At 44.0% G+C, this 16,657-nt stretch overlaps 1 protein-coding gene across 1 annotated transcript in view; it reads right to left on the bottom strand.

Moving 5' to 3' along the window:
* The window catches only part of PIK3CG (phosphatidylinositol-4,5-bisphosphate 3-kinase catalytic subunit gamma), a 380,321-nt gene extending 364,036 nt beyond the window's left edge, over positions 1-16,285 (bottom strand). Inside the window, exon 1 of the mRNA XM_069629131.1 lies at positions 16,167-16,285. The gene's annotated coding sequence lies outside the window, so the exon portion shown is untranslated. The remainder of the gene's footprint in view (positions 1-16,166) is intronic.
* Positions 16,286-16,657: the final 372 nt, after the last annotated feature.

Raw genomic sequence — 16,657 nt, 5'->3', positions numbered from 1 at the left:
TTACTGTTTTTTCCTCCCCACCACCCCTTCAGCACTATCTGAAATGTCGTCAGGCCTAGTATGATAGTCGCTTGTTTTGTTCCTCCCCTCCCTTTCGGCACCCCTCTCCCTCACCTTTTGTTTTTCTCCGGCTCTACCAGAAATGTCGTCAGGCCTAGTACGGTAGTCGCCTGTCTATTTCCATTTCCTTCCCACTCTCCCCCTCCCTTCCTTTTCTATGTCTTAGCTCTTGCACAATCTGAAATGTCATCAGGGCGAGTATGATAGTTAATTTCACATCCTTACTGTTCATGGCCTGTAAGAATGTGGTTGTATTTTCCCTTGTTCCCTCCCTTGCCTTGAAGCACTTTGAAACACATTGTGTGTAGGAGCTATATAAATAAACAATCATATCATATCATATCATATTTAATTATACAAACCTGCATGGCTACCCATGGAGGCTCCACCAACAAACTGAATAAACTCTCCCCTCAGTATAAATCCATTACAATTGACGGCATCAAGATCAAAGTCACCAATGAAGTAGAAACCTTAGGTTTCTACCTGGACTCAGCACTCAACCTCAACAGGCAAGTAAACGCCACTGCCTCTGCCACCAGCTACACCTGCAAATTGATCCACGCATTTAAACCTTTCCTGACCAATGAAAGGTGTACTACGACAGCACGTGCACTAGTATTATCCAAGTTGGATTACTGCAATGCACTCTATCTGGGCACCAGCAAACATAACATTAACAAACTTCAGACACTGCAGAAAAATGCCTTAAGATCTGAGTTAGGCATCCCCAAATCACAGCACATCTCCCACGAGAGACATGCTATTAACTGGCTCTCTATTAATGACAGAATCAAGTTTAAATCACTAAACTTAACACGCAAATGCCTTACCAACAAGGCCGCCACATACCTGACCGACAGATTCACCAAATACACGTCAGAACGACCGATTAGAAAGGCACAATCTAATAGTATAAGAATTTCCAACTTTAAACTCATCAAAACACGAGGCGCCAGCTTTACAGTCAGAGCAGCCCAAATTTGGAATTCAATCCCTGATACCCTAAGAGCACTACCCTCCTTCCACCCAATCAAGACTAACGTTAAGAGATGGTTACACTCTGCTGACAAGTGACTATATCCATCCTAGCATTCTAGATGTTCTAACACCCTACCTATGACTGTATAACGCACAACATGTATGTATATTACTGTATATTACTGTATATATTTTCTGCTGCAATACGTATTTTATTTATTAGTATATAATGTCGCTGTATATATGTATCTAATGTCAGTATTTCCTGTAACCTGTAAACAAGAATTCTTTAAAGCACCCACATGCCTTAGGGCCTGATGCGCTCTATAAATAAATAAACAATACAATACAATCAGAATGCAACGGTTGTCCTAACCTTTGGACCTAGTTGGACAGGGGAGTATTCCATAGAGTTAGCACATAGAGAGTCCACTGCCATAACTCAAGTGTGCATATTGGGCTTCCGTCCTTTTTAAAAAGGGTAATGCCATGACTAGTCACTTCCAGGACCTGATGCACTCGCACTGTGGGAGCAGAAAATAAGAACTGAGAAAGGCTGCTACGGTCTCTGGGGCCTGTGTAGCCCTTGATATTATTAGCGTGTCACAAGACGGCCCAAAGTGCTTAGTTGGCTCTGGTCTAGTAGCCAAGACCCACAGACCTCCCCAGGCCACACAGTGCACTGGAGTGGATGTGCTTGACTCTTCCGCCCTGCGTGGGTGCCCCTATGTTGAAGAAGCTATAGGGGTTGTGTCAGTGCTCTGTGCTACCCTGCACCAGGAGGTAAGGACACATTAGAGTTATTGCTGACTCAATCCTGCTCCCAGGCTAAACAATGGAGGCCCTACCTGAGGTCTACAATGGACCATAAAAAAGTCACTCCTAGCTGTAGGCGACACTGAGAGCCACAACGACAAATTTTACATTCCCAATGTAAAATGGGTGATGAAGAGGAGCAGATCCTCTGTGGAGGAGTCCAAGCCCTTCATCATTATTTCAGAAGTATGGCTAGGCCTCTTCTAATTTCGACTCCAGCTTGTGCTGATGGTGCTGGTTGCCCAAGCACTGTGTTTTCCAGCTGCCTGCAACTTATGAATTAAATACACTGGAACCTCTGAGAGTGTAAGATACTGATTGACATCTATTCCACGTTCTGTTTGGGAGGCCCCAGAAGTTGGAGCTAGTGACAGTTTGGAATTCCCAAATGTGACAGGGGCCCACCCTGTGCGAGGTACCAAGCCATCGACTGAGGAAGGGCAACTGGAGGTGTACACCTGTTCAGTGATTTCTCTCTGCCTGTGCTGAGTCACCTCCAGTGACTGTTCCAGTTTCATTTGCTGCCTTGTGATCTATACAGGCCATAATATGCTCAGGGGCAGTTCCATGTTGGCCCAGAAGGCCCTTGCAAACTGTGACAAGCCCAAACCCATCTGGGGTGCCAGTTCCCTGGACCCTGACTTCTGACAGAAACCATCATTGGGACTCTTCTTCCACAGACTGTCACCATGTGACTTGGGCTTGGGTGTGTGCCTCCACCTGGTTTTCTACATACAAATGAACTGTGTAATAGGGTACTTCTCTCACCCAAGCCAAGCCTGTGAGTAAGCTGGTTGCATGTTTGTTCAACCTTTTGGATGTGCAGCTAATACATACTCCCTATGCAGAATGTAGTTTGGTGCAGTATTGTAGTTATTATACCTGCTGCATATGCATGAGGGCAGGTGTAACATTGCTCTAGCAGTCATCAGACCTATCTGAATGGCTTGTCTACTCAGGCGCTCTGGATTATCAGATGCGGCACACGTACACACACATCCCTGTGCAACCACCCCTGAAGGCACTATCTTTTTGCACACTACTCTTCCCTGCAGAACTCAGGGAAACAAACTCTCTCTGAGTCCACCTCTCAAAGAGAGGGGGGTGGTGACGAAGCACATTTTCGTACCTGTGTAGATTCAGGGCACCACCCACCCTCTGCACGGAGATGCCATGATCGGAGCTGTAGCTCACACTTGCCTCTAACATGTGATCAGCCTGCACTTCAAATCTAAATATCCCAGCAGTATCCATTCTACCTTTCTAACCTTTTGAGGTAGATATTGAGTGCCAATAAAGTGGTGAAATAATAAAACATATTATTATATTGCTTAGCAGCGACAAAAAACCGGCATCTGGCACTATATAACAATTCAAAAAAGGGTCTTGGAACCCTTCTATCGAAAACAAACATGGCCAAATAACCTGGTCTCTGGGAAGGTGTCCATTCGGTAGGGTCTACAACCATGAGTTAGCTCACTGTACCTTTCACATAGGAGAAATATACATTTGCAAATCAGTCCGGTCCCACCCACTTGGGCAAGCAAGCATCGAAATGCTAGGCAATTCTCCTCTGAACAAGACTACCAACAGCAACCCCAGATACGTGTTTTGGCCTACTCTGGACTATATAAATATATTGTATTATTATGATGTACAAGAGGCCAGATCATTTTGCTGGTTTCATTTTGACGGTCTACTAAATTAAGGCAGGCTTGTCAACCTGTTGAATATTTTTGAAAAAATGTAACACTGAAGTTAAGTGAAGAACATTTGCATGTTTTGGTGCATCTGTAAAGCAGGCTTGACTTAGCAATGTGGAAGTCCAACAAAGCCATTTCTTCCTTCCGGAGTATCAATGTATTAACCCACAGTGCAACCTGTCCTGAATAATTCATTATATGCATGTAATTAGACACCTGCTGTATCATATCAAAGCTATCTTCAAGAGAGATATGTACTTTATTGAAAATATAGCGACTAATTGGCAGGTCTTTACAGTGCTTTACAGTGTACATTAGAGGAAAACGCATATAATCACAATTGCCACACTCAAAACAATGAAGAAGGACATAGCATCACTGCAAAACAATTCAGAGACATGAACACATAATTGAAAGAGATTGTTCCCTCTTTTCTACATCATGAAAGGCCTGTAGTAGTTTCAGCCATACACTAAAAGAGAAGAGAAATGTGGCACTGAAAAGGTAGACATCCTGGGAATGATAAAGGCATGTACAAAAGGATTCAATGTCAATATAGACAATGGCGATTGTTGGTTGATTCAAATTGAGACTAAGGGCAAGGGCGGTGCAATTGCTAACTATCTAGCTTTCATCAATGAGTCAATATTTCAATATTTACTAAAGATCTGAGGTGCTCAACACTCTGCAAAGTTAAGGGAGCAGATTCTGACTTTTCTTGAGGAACCCAACTTTCCAAATGTACCATTGCCGATTACTTTAGCTCTGGCAGGAGCTCCCACAACTGACTTGAAGCTCTGTCTCACCTCTGGGCCACCCACCCACCCTTGCGAAGAGTTCAGAAGCTATCACTCAGCAAGTAACCTTTAAGATAAAACTCACCACACTCCTTAAGGCTACTTTTACATTTCTCCAGTATTCTAAACCTGTACAATTATAGTATGCATCCAGATGAAGAAGGAATAATGTGCTCTGGATACCTGAGCAGCGTAGCCATCGAACCCAGCTTGTTGCGGATTGCAGAATGCAACTAGGTTCTAACCCAGGTGACTAAATATTACAGCCAAGGAATCTTTAGATTCCCAATACAGCATCCTTCATCCATACATGATCATTGTATTATACTTCCACCATACCACTCCAGGTGAGCACAGAGCAGAGCCCTTACTTTGAATCAGGTGCACCAAACATAGTCCTTTGAAAGCCTAGATATGTGTTAAGCCAAGAATAGATAAGAATGATGATAATCGTTTAACTCAACGAGCTATTGACCCCAAAATGGTGCGTATGGCTACTTCCAGGCTATTTCTAGCCGCTCTTCGAGTCCTATTCCTTCAAGAACCTATCTGCTTCAATGCTTAGCCAACATACCAACCTTGGGCACCTACCTAGAACGTAGATCATGCATTAACCTTTTTCTCTCCATAGATAAGAATTCTAGTCGAAGGCACAACCGCAAACCCGCATGCACTTGCCATCATTCACCTCTCAAACACACTTTGCACAACACCTCTGCCATAAGAATGCAGAGACTGTTCAAGACAAACATTTGATACTTGGTTGCACACACATCCTCTATCCTGCTCTATCATATGCCCTCTACCCTAGCTGTTACCACCCATCCACATGCCAGCTCTACATCGATGGGCAGCAGGGACTTGGCCACCCCGCACATCCTAAATATTGGTGAATATGCACAAATGCATACTAGAACCTCCTCAAGCTTTCCCATACCTAGACTCTGCTCCTCCAAGGGCATTCAACATACAGTGCGTTGGGATCATACTAATTGTGAAAGGCATTTTACAATTATCTTACTACTACTACTACTAAGTCAGAGGTATTTCACCATGGCTAGGGGAAGCACTTGGCAAGGGTGGTGTAATAACTTCTACCACTTCAGGTAACATGCTGTGAGAGAATGTCACCTGTGAGGGTGTGAAGGCCGTAGATTCCTTGATTTGTAGTAATAAACTGAGGCTGGTAATTCTGTCTCTGAAAGGGAGGTCTGTTAATCAGACTCCCCTTTCATAAAGGGCCATGCTCAAGCATAGTGCACTCATGGCCCTTTTGTTGTACCAGTCTCCTGCCATCTACAGGACCTACTCTGTTCTGGCAGCAGGGCAGGTTCAAAGCTCACATGTGTATCCCTGACAGCTGCTGAAACACAGTGCTCTAACAGGCAGAGGTGGATTTTAACCTTCCGCAGCTCTGATCCAAATAATAATAATAGTTGTGTACCATAGTCAGCCTGGTGGCATGTTACACTATACATATAAGTGATGCCTGAGTTCTGGCATGGTGCCTACTAGGGTAGCACAATTATACAGCTATATTGTTTGGATATCATATTACTGTGTCAGGTGAGGGAGCATGACCTTATCCATCCATGACATGGCTGGTGTGTAGTAGATGTCAGGATGGGTGTCTCCACAACAGTCATGTGGGACAGTGGTCAGGAAGGTACCTGCTTGATCCTCCTGATGAAGGCTAACACCTTCCTTCCATGTCAAATGATGGTCGCCTGGAAAATGGTGCTTCAAAGGCAGCTCTGACATTACAAAGCCAGTCTCACACCAGGGGGCTGATTGCCAGAGTCCTTTTGAAGTCAGTAGACATGGGATGGGTTGGAGATAGAGTAGCAGAGAGAGAGGATAGGCTAGGAGAGGGGTTCCAACATCTTGGTTTCTGGTAGGACTCTGTACAACTTCCTGCACCCTTCACATTCTGCCAAGAAGGCATTCTGGGTAGGATGTCAAAATTCAGAGCACCGTTTTTACAGCAGCCTATATTGCCTCCCTGAAAACAGGCATCATTTAGACCATTCCATGGTAGGAGTTTACCTTTATAAGGGTAGGGAATCATGTCCTTAGTTAATTTATCTTTGGACTCTCAGAAGTACAAGAGGAATTAATCTGGAACTCTGTTGATGATACAGTCTATGCCAAAGACCTCTACCATAGAGGCAAAGACAGAGAGCTCCAAGGCAGAGTAAAGCTTTGCTCATTATAATGCCTAGGGAGAGGTGCAGGTGACAGTGTTGTAGACCAAGGCCTCCCTCCTGCCTGTGCACTGGAACCAGGATCCTGGGATATTAAATATTCTATTACGGTGAAAACAAGCAATTGATGCCCCAACATACTGCATTTGAACAAACCAAAGGTATAAAAAGTACCTGGATGGGGTTAGATTGAGTAAACCGTACATGTGTGATCTTGTATGCATTTCACATGAATGGTTAGCAAGGCCAATTGGGAACAATAGGGTTAATATAATGACCACTTTCATTGTGCATGGATGTAGTAGACCAATACGAGCTTCATTCCTAAACAGCAGGCAAACAAAACACTGGCACTCAGAAAGGCAGGGCCTGCAGCATTCATTTTGCTTTCAGATATGCAAGGGTGCAGCTCAACCAAAAACATCCTAGAGGAGTTTCACTATCCTCTCATAAGAGTAACAATCAGGCAGCAGACTTAAGCAAAATGGAAAGGAAAATACTTTGCATTGTTTTACATGTGCATTTTACATAAAATGGCAAAATGGACAAATTGCATAGTCAAGTTCTATGAAATAGTATATTTTCAGACTGACCATTCAACTTGCACGTGATAAGATAGGATAAGATTTTGCAACCAACAAAGCAAAATAGAGTATGTTTTTAGGAATAGATTGGAAAAGATGTAGGTTTCCAGTGGACACAATGATAAGATAAGATAGTAGTCTAAAGGTACTTACAGATCACAGAGGAGATGATGAGATTAAAAGAAGAAAAGATTGCTGAAATTCCAGGCTCTGGGCAGGCAGATGCCTGCTCTCTGTTCGTGAGGTGGTGTGAGTGCCGAGGATGACGTGATTACAGATTAAAGCAGCAGAGAGCCCCAGAGGGAAATTATTGGTATGTCATGTTAAGCCAAAGCATACCCGTATTTCCACCCGCTCTAATCTTTCTCTTTTTCTGTCATTTAAGCATAATTTCTTGTATTTCACAAAGCCTCTCTCGGTCGCGTCCCTCTTGATCTACCTCCACCTTGGCCTTCTAACTCCTTCTGTAATGTTCGTTGTCTCCTACTTCGCTTCTCCCACTACATACTTCCTTTATTCTTTTGGTGATTTCAACCTCCATGTTTCCTCCATCCATTCTGCCCTCCTCTTATTTTTTTTCTTGATTCCTATCTTGTACCTGTTCCCAATCCTCCTTCCCACATTTCTGGCTCATCTCTGAACCTCATCCTGTCATCCTCTCTTCTCCTGTTGCCTTTACACCAGCTTCAGCTCCTCCTGTTTACCTATCTTACCACTCTCTTCTTTCTTTCTCAGGTATTCCCTCTCACCCTTCCTCTTCCCTCCCTTCTTGTTATTCATTCTTCCGTCGAGACTTCCTTGTTTATTTCTTCTTTAACATCTTCCCTCCCTTCTCTGGATGCTCATTCATCCTTGTCTGTCCACTCCTTCGGCTCTCTGCTATCAACTTCTAGCCTCAATAGTCTTGAATCTCTTTATCATTCCGCCTCTTTTTCTTACTCCAGCTAATCATTCTTTGCGTTGTTCCCTGCATCACGCTGAACGCCTCCGGAGTAAATCTCGTTTCTGTTTCTGACCTTCTTAATCTTTCCACTCTCCATTTGGATTTTTACGGTGCTCTTCTTCCTGCAAAACAACACTTCTACACCAGTGGCGTAACACAAAATGTGGGGCCCCACGGTTAGCCATGCTGAGGCCCCCCGCCCTAGCTCGGCAACAAATTATGGGTCGCACCACACTCTGGGCCAGACTAGAATATCATGCTTGCGTAATATGCACAAATGTACTGCTTCAGGGGTATGCTGCACACTGCACTAGAAGAAACATATATATATATATATATATATATATATATATATGTGTGTATTAATGCATTATACAGCACACTTTCTGAGAAAAATTGGCAAATAAGCCAGAGCGTTTGCAATTGTTTTGTAGGGTAACACCAGTCCAAAAATACAATACATGCAATTACCAACATTGTATCAGAACATTAATGCTTTAATTAACGTAACGCTTTGCTATTAAAAATGCCATGCCACAATGAAAATATGTCCAACTGGCTGCACATTATAGACCCAGTTTGGACACATAATAACATATTACAGTAAAGCATTCCAGGACACATTTAGACATACATCGACTGATAGCACCAAAATGCCAGTCGAAGCAATAACTTTTATCATGGTTGTTTTATCACAGGTGCCCAGAAAAATATACAATGCCACAGTAAGAAATCGCTAGACTGGCAGCACCCAAATGCCAGTGAAGCCAGGTATTTACACTTAGCAGGACTGCTTTATCAGAGATGCCCAGTTAAAAAAAGTCAAGCCAAACTAAAGACGAGATGGCTGCACCAAAATGCCTCTCTAGCCACTAATACCACATATCATACCTGCTTAGCCTGGTGATGGATTACCATACCATGTATTGCACAATGCCCACCCCCACACATGCCCTCTCCCTTCAACCCCCTGGCAAAACTCCCAAAATAGTCACCTTAGCCCAGAATTACCTCCATGTCCCTCTTCCTTGTCCCAGTACTGATGTATGAGGCCACTTGCCTCATATGTAAGTACTAGGACGAGGAAGAGTGGGGCTAAGAGTAATGAAGATTACAGGTAACTAAGCCAGGCATTACCTCCATGTCCTGCTACCTCATCTCAGTACTTCTTTACGAGGCAAGCTGCCTCATATACAAGCAATGAAGATTACCAATACGTAATCATGGCATTAAAAACAAGCAGTGGCACACACCATTGATCTGACTGGGCTTCAGTCCTCTCCCCCACGCCCGGAAATTTTGGCTAGGTTGACTCGACCTGGCCGACCTACAAAGTCGTTGCCGGACAGAACAGGACACAGATGTTAAACGGCGTCTGTGTTTCGGCATTAACAAAGGCCCAGAAATTACTAATGCAAAGCATTTCACTGTTAGTTTTTAGGCAGTTGAACTTGTGATGTGGGTTTAGTACTTACATGCCAGAGGAGTGATTGGAAGGGCGGAGATGGGACTGAAGACCGCTCATTCTCACAGCGGTCCATAAGTGGGTGCTTTCAGACTCAAAGGAGAGAGTTAACTGCTTTTAACATTGAAGCTGCACTAGAATAGTCTCATTCGAATGCGTAAAGAAGTTAGATGCCCCCACACAAATAAGTTTGCCCCTCTCCCACCACCCGTGAAGTTAGCACCTCTCTCAACATTTGAAGGCTTAGCCTCCACAAAACATAGGTTTTGTTGAGCCCCTGAACACAAGCACACGCACCATTCACCATGCACACACACGCATACCCAGGCCACATCATGCCCTCACTCATTAATGCACATTTCATTATATACATATGTATACCCACACTTACATGCATGCACACACATTTAAAGAAAATACATGTTCTTACCTTAAATCTGTTGGTCCAGGGAACGAGACCTTCAGCTACCTGCAGCAGCCAAGAATGCTTGTTCTCGTCATCTGCAGAGGATCTGGAGGCCTCTGTGTTATTGGATAGAGGGGAACTCCATTACTTGAAAAATAAATTGTTGCTTTTTAAAGTCACACTGACCTCGTAAAGAAATTATTTCCGTTAAAGGACGGAACCGGAACAGAAATAATTTCTTTACGAAAGCAGCACAACCTGTAAACAGAAACAATTTATTTTAAGTCATAGGGCTCCACTCCCTCCATGAAATGGAGGCCTCCAGCCTGTAGGCTTCCATGCCATGGGTTGGGGGACCCCTCACACTTCATAAAGAAATAGTATTTTTTTCTAGTCACTCTGCCATATAAAGAAATTGTTTCTGTTACGCTGTAACAGAAACAATTTCTTTATGAAAGTAGAGTGACTTCAAAAATAAACTATTTTTTTCTACTTTTTAATTTTTAAATGTTTCAAATTTTGTTTAGTCTGAGGGGCCCCATCCCAGGATATGTGCGGGGCTGCAGTGGCCCCCTTTACGCCAGTGTTCTACACCAATCTTCTTGACTCTCTCTCCTACTGCTTATTCCAGGTCCTCAATAGGATTCTTTCTCCTTGTACCCCTGATCCTTCTCTCTGCTCATCCCTCTCAGCATCCAACCATGCGTCTTACTTTTCTTCTGAAGTCACCCTTCTTCGTTCATCTATGGTCTTGTGCCCCCCCTCTCCCTTTCCCGTTCCTAACCCTGCTGTCCCTCTTCTGTCTTACTTTTACCCCCTCACTGTCACTGACACCTCTTGCTTTCTTTCCAAAGCCTCTCCCTTGAACCTACTTCCTTCCCCTCTCATTCCCAAAGTCTATACCTGCCTTTCTTCATATCTGTCCCAAACGTTTAATCTTTCCCTTCAGTCTTCAACCTTTCCTTCTTCATTTAAACATACCTCCATTCTCCCTATCCTTAAAAAAACTTCTTTGGACCCTTCTCTCCCTTCTAAATACTGTCCTATTTTGCTCCTACTTTTTCCTCTCCAAACTTCTGAAGCATATTGTCTATTATCAAGTTTCGGACCATGTGAACACTGCCTTACTCCTTCCTATCCATCAATCTGGTTTAAGCCCTCAGCACTCCACCGGAACTGCTCTTCTCTCTGTTTGTGATGCATTTCTATCTGCTCGACACTCCAAGCAATCATCCCTCGTGGTTCTACTCGATCTCGCTGTAGCTTTGGTCCCCGTTGATAACTCACTGCTTCTTCAATCTCTTTCCGCTCTTGATCTCTGTTTCTGTTCTAAACTGGTTTCACTGTATCTCTCTAATACCTCCTACTCAGTATCATGGGCTGGCCTAAACTCTCCTACATTTCCTCGTCTGTATTCTGTAGCTCAGTGTTCATTCCTGGGTCCCCTGCTCTCTTTACACTATTCCTCTTGCCTCTCTCATCTCCTCCTTTGATCTTTCTTATCATCTGTATGCTGACGATACACAGCTCTTTCTTTCTTTTTCCAAATGTTCTCTGTCTTTTCACTCTACTTTTACTTCTTGCCTTCTCACTATTGATTCATTCTTGGATGTTCGCCCACTTCCTCCAACTAAATCCCTACCAGACGGAAGTTCTCTTCTTTCCTGATATCACTTAGCCCCCTTCTCTGCCTCCTACTTTTATCTCTATTCCCCCTTCTTCTCTCCCAGTTCTCTCTCTGCCCCGGAATCTGGGTGTTGCTCTTAACTCTTTTCTCTCTTTCTCCTGTCATAATTCTGCTCTTTCCTGCTCCTGTCGGTTTCAGTTTTTTAACATCCCAAAGGATAGATCTTTTCTTTCCTTTAATGCCACCAAAAGTCTTGTCTCAACTCTTATTGTCTCCAGCCTGTTTTACTGTTACTGTATTCCTCTTGACCTTCCTTCTACTCCTCTTTCTCCTCTCCGCTCTATCTATAATTCAGTTATACATCTCCTCTTGTCTCTATCCTCTTGCGCTCTATTGCCCCTGCCTCACTTTGTTGGCTCCCCCTTTGAGTCATATTTGCTATTTAACATTATTTGCTTGGTCTTTAAATGTGTCCATGACCCCATTAGACATTTGTAAGTGCAGGTAGGTGGTATTGCCAGCTATGTTAGGGATATGACCAGGATGGAAGAAGTGTTAGAGTGGAGGCAGAGATAGTGAGGGACAGATGCAGGTTAGAGGTGAGCGAAACATGTTAGTATGACTGCAGATGAGGGGTAGGTTAAGCGGATAACTCGGAGGCGAGGAGGTAGGCTTTTAACAAATTGATATGGAATCTTTCTCGGATGTCGGGGAAGAGAGTTCCATGTAAGTGGAGCAAGCAAGAGGAAGCACAGGGAGGACAAGGTGGTACAAGGGTAGTCGAGGAGGCAGAGCGGAGCTTACGAGAATGCATGTAGAGTTCGATAGATGAGGATAGATACAGTGGTGCATTACCATGGATAGATTTGTGCACCTGGAGATGAAATGTAAATCTTTTCCTGTTTTGCATTGTCAGCCATCCAGCCTGGTGATGGTAAGAGGAAGTAGGTATAAAGTGGGGGAGTTCAAAGAGTGTCCTGGTAGCGAAGCTAATGACCTTGTCGAGGGGACAGAAAGCATAGTTGGGAAGAGCAAAGAGGATGCTGGCACAGTAATCCAGTTTAGAGAAGACAAGAGTAGTTAAGAGATGCTTGCTGATGTTGAAAAGGAGGAGGTGCCTAATTTGTCTCATATATAAGAGGCTGAGATTAGCTGCCATTGCAGTTTTGGAGATGTGAGAAGAGTCATAGATGACACCAGGGTTTCTAGTTGAAGAGGAGTGGGGGAGAGTGTCAGGTGGGAACTGAATATGCAGGGCAGGAGACGAGAGAGAGTATTTGGTATGGAAGGGGAGCACCTCTGTTTTGGAAGATTTTAACATCAGAGAGTGGAAAGCCAGACAATATTTAATGGCAAAGAGATAGTTTGAAATTTCGTTAGAGACATCAGAGGAGAGTTCAGGAAAAGAGAAGGAAGATTTGGGAGTTGTCTGCAAAGAGTTGGTACTAGAACCCAAAGGAGGAGATGTGTGCCCCAATAGCAGAGGTGTAGAGTATAAAGAGGAGCGGACCCAAGGCAGAACCTTGTGGAACACCAACAGTTAGAGAAGTGAGCTGAGAGGTGTTGTTCCAGGAGACAGTGAACTGTTGAGTTGCTAGGTAGGATTCAATCCAGGTAAGGGCTCAATTGCGAATCCTAAGAGAGAGTTTAAGGAGATCAAAGTGGTCAACAGTGTCAAGGGCAGTGGACAGGACGAGGAGAATTAGGATAGAGGAAAGGTTGCAGTGCTTATCAGAGGCAGCTAGCAGTAGAACCTGAAATGGATCCACTGTGAACAATCATTGTTTATTCCCACAAGATGAACTCAAATTAATCTTTGAAGGCTATTTGGGTTTACCCCATAATTCAATCAAGCTGTAGAAGTGGTTGTGGCCTCATTTAAAAAAGTGAACGCATTTTGTTCAACAGAATAGATTGTATTGCAAGTAGCATAGATCTTGCTTTGTAATACTTCAGGTAGGTGGGTTTAGGATGTATATACTGCCAGTTGTAACCGTGCTGCAGTACATTACACTGCATGACATTTACCTGGCTAGAACTCCTTATATGACTTACCACTGAGCATGTCTTTTTTGCCTATTTGCCCACTATTAACACCTGAAGGATCCTGAATTTGAAGTCCACACAATGCGTGGGACTTGTGGGAACATCATGACATTATTATTAAGTGGGGATTGTACAAAAGCAAGACTGTTTTACAAGTGGCCCCTTCACAAGCTATCAACAATTAAAACATCAATAGCGCTGATACCTGTAGTGTTAAGTGCAGTCCTATATCGGCCTTCCAGCTCGCTCTCTAGTAGGCCCCGTCCACAGGGCTAATATCCTTTTTCTTTACGGAAAATCGTTACATGTCAGCATTATGACCCTGCTTCCATTTTAAAATGAACAAAAATAAGATTCTTGCTGCCTAACGCAGACAGGTGTGTAAGTCCCTTTTCTATGTTACTAGTGGGCATCAGGTAAGTGGAGTAAGGGGGAAAGCAACCGGGTGCAAGAGGGACACGATCTTGTTTTTATGTTATTTATTGATTGCATGAAGATACAGTTCAGACAAGGGCCTTTGTGTGTAAACTTAACGTCCATGGCAGAGATGAATTCCCATGTTTCCAAATAAAATGTCTGTGCTGAAAAGTCTTCGAACTGCAGTGATATTGATCCTGTTTGTCATACGTACATATGTATGTTTCTATAGTACAACCACCCCACCTACTGGGAGCATTAAGCAGGGTTGGATTGGCCCCTGGGCCTTTCGGCACATGGTCGGGCCGAAATCGCCCCTTGGGAGTGGAGGCCGGTTTCTGGCCATGCCTGGGCTGGTTTGGAAAAAACCTTTCATACTTCTTAAGTCGATAAATGAGTACCAACACAGGTTGGGTGATGTTGTATGCATATTTGTTCTATAAAAAAGAGCTTAAGTGTAAGTGCTATACAATAACATAAATCATGTGGCTTTGGACGTCTGCTTGGATTCACAGTAATTTGACAATATGTATCTATACACACAGAAATTAATGATACATATGGTGATCCATTCTTGTATGAAATGTATATCACCTTAGTGAAATCATAACCATAGTTTTCATAGTGTAGTTTACTTAGGAACAATGCTATTTGATGCCACTTCCTGTTTTGTCAAGGGGTGAAAGGTCGTGTTTCATCACTTACCGGGATGTCACTTTGGGGGGGGGGGTCAAATGACATCACTTCCGGTGATGTCATCAGAGGTCAAGGGTAGTGAGGCGAGGGGTGGGCCACATTTTTGAGGCTTGGGGTGGGCCACTTTTTTGTGGGTGACCGGGCCTATTTCTTGTCCCAGTCTGACCCTGGCAGTAAGGAGTCCTCGGCAACGGTGAGCGATTGGGCACAGTTTATAATTCATGCATTGGCGATAGTCACTGTTCACGAGCACTCCCTCTGTAGTTAGGGCCAAAACACATTCTTGCAGTCAATGAAGTCACAAGGAATGCCCAGGACAAGGTTTTCGAGAAGAAACAACACGACGATTTAAAACAGAACAATTCACTGGCACCTGATACCATTGTGTGACGCTATTTTGGTGCCCATCCCTAAATAATCCTTTAAATACACTGTCGCTTGGGTACAGTTCAGTGTGTTAATCTCTGTGGGATTTGTCAGGCAGTCTGAGAACACCTAGGGTTTTGCAGGGGAGTTGCTAGGTCTGGAAAAGACTATAGCACCCCCCCTTGCAACGCCCCTGGGGTTTATTATAATGTTAATAAAATACCTACTACTGAAAGGGCTCTTAACAAAACCCGGTTATGCTGGAAGTATTGCACTGTTAAAAATCGCACTCGTGCCGTTTTCATATACATTCGAAGAATGAGAAGAGCATGTGAGTTCCCTCATAAATGTTGCTTTCACTTTTAGGATGGGCTCAGATCCATCCAACGGGTGCATAAACACCCCTCGCCCCCGTCCCCCGCCCCCCCCCCCCGCTCACCGCCCCCACCTACACACCCGCCTACAGAAGCATCGCAGGGTCAGTGACACCCAGGCTCTGCAATTTACAACATTTCGGGAAGTTGCTGCAAGCCCCAGTCAGTTCCGTGGGTTTCTGGCTACCTTGCAGTACTGTTCAATGCTCGTTCTGCACATCTGACATCTGAATCATGAAAAGTCAGCAATGCTTGGAGCGATCATTTCTCGACATTTAAAGGCCTTCAATCTGTTTACGTCCATTCACAATTTAGCGCCTTTAAGAAAGGCAATATTTATTCTAAAGAGAAGGAGGGTAAATCACCCGTGGCTCTGCTCTGCGAGCTGACGATGCCCAGTGCTGAGCCGGAGCTGGAGGCCGGAAGCTTTACACGGACTCTTTCCTCACTCCTTCCTAACCATACACATTGCCAGGAACAACGTCACGGTACTCCCCGACCGACCCCCAGAATCCGCTGGGATACACGTACAATCTTTCACCTCATCAGACACTGTGACCCAGTACCTACAGCCCGAATGGTGCCTGCCCGGGTGGCTTCAGGTCGGCTTCCTATCTACCCAAAGTCCCAGAGGCCCTTCCGCTCCCAAGGCCAGCCATCGATGCGAACATCCAGCGTTACCTGTGCTGAGCGAAATGGCGTAGTATTGAAGGGTCATTTGTTAGGGTTGTCAGGTCTCTCTCCCGTGCTCTGGAGTAGCTGCCTGTCAGCTGGGTGCCTGCTGCACTGTTCTGCTTTTTTGAGTCCAGATGCAGAGGAAGTGCGGCTGCTGCTACCAGGAAGGAAGCTTTAACCATGTTGATTAAACACTCGATTGCTCTTTCAGCGTCTCAGAAAGAACTTCCTAGTGCTGCAGCAAGAATACGTATTTTCCATTTTGTAATGTGGTGCTTTTGAAATGCAAATAGGATTGGGCTTTTTTTTTTCAGTCAGATATGCTGAATAGGAATTCCTATGACAAGATGAGAGCGCTCTTTCAGTCAAACGTTTTTCCCCCCTTGTATTGTTACATCAAAACACGGTCCAAAAATCAACAAGTAAGTGAAAACAAAGGCACTTAATTTTTTTAATGTTTTTTTTAATTTACTTGTTTTAATTGAAATGTAAACAAT

Source organism: Ambystoma mexicanum, chromosome 12 (assembly GCF_040938575.1).
Source record: "Ambystoma mexicanum isolate Mex_15411 chromosome 12, UKY_AmexF1_1, whole genome shotgun sequence".
Taxonomy (NCBI): domain Eukaryota; kingdom Metazoa; phylum Chordata; class Amphibia; order Caudata; family Ambystomatidae; genus Ambystoma; species Ambystoma mexicanum.
The sequence above is the reverse complement of the archived record's forward strand: the minus strand, read 5'-3'. Positions and strand labels throughout refer to the sequence as shown.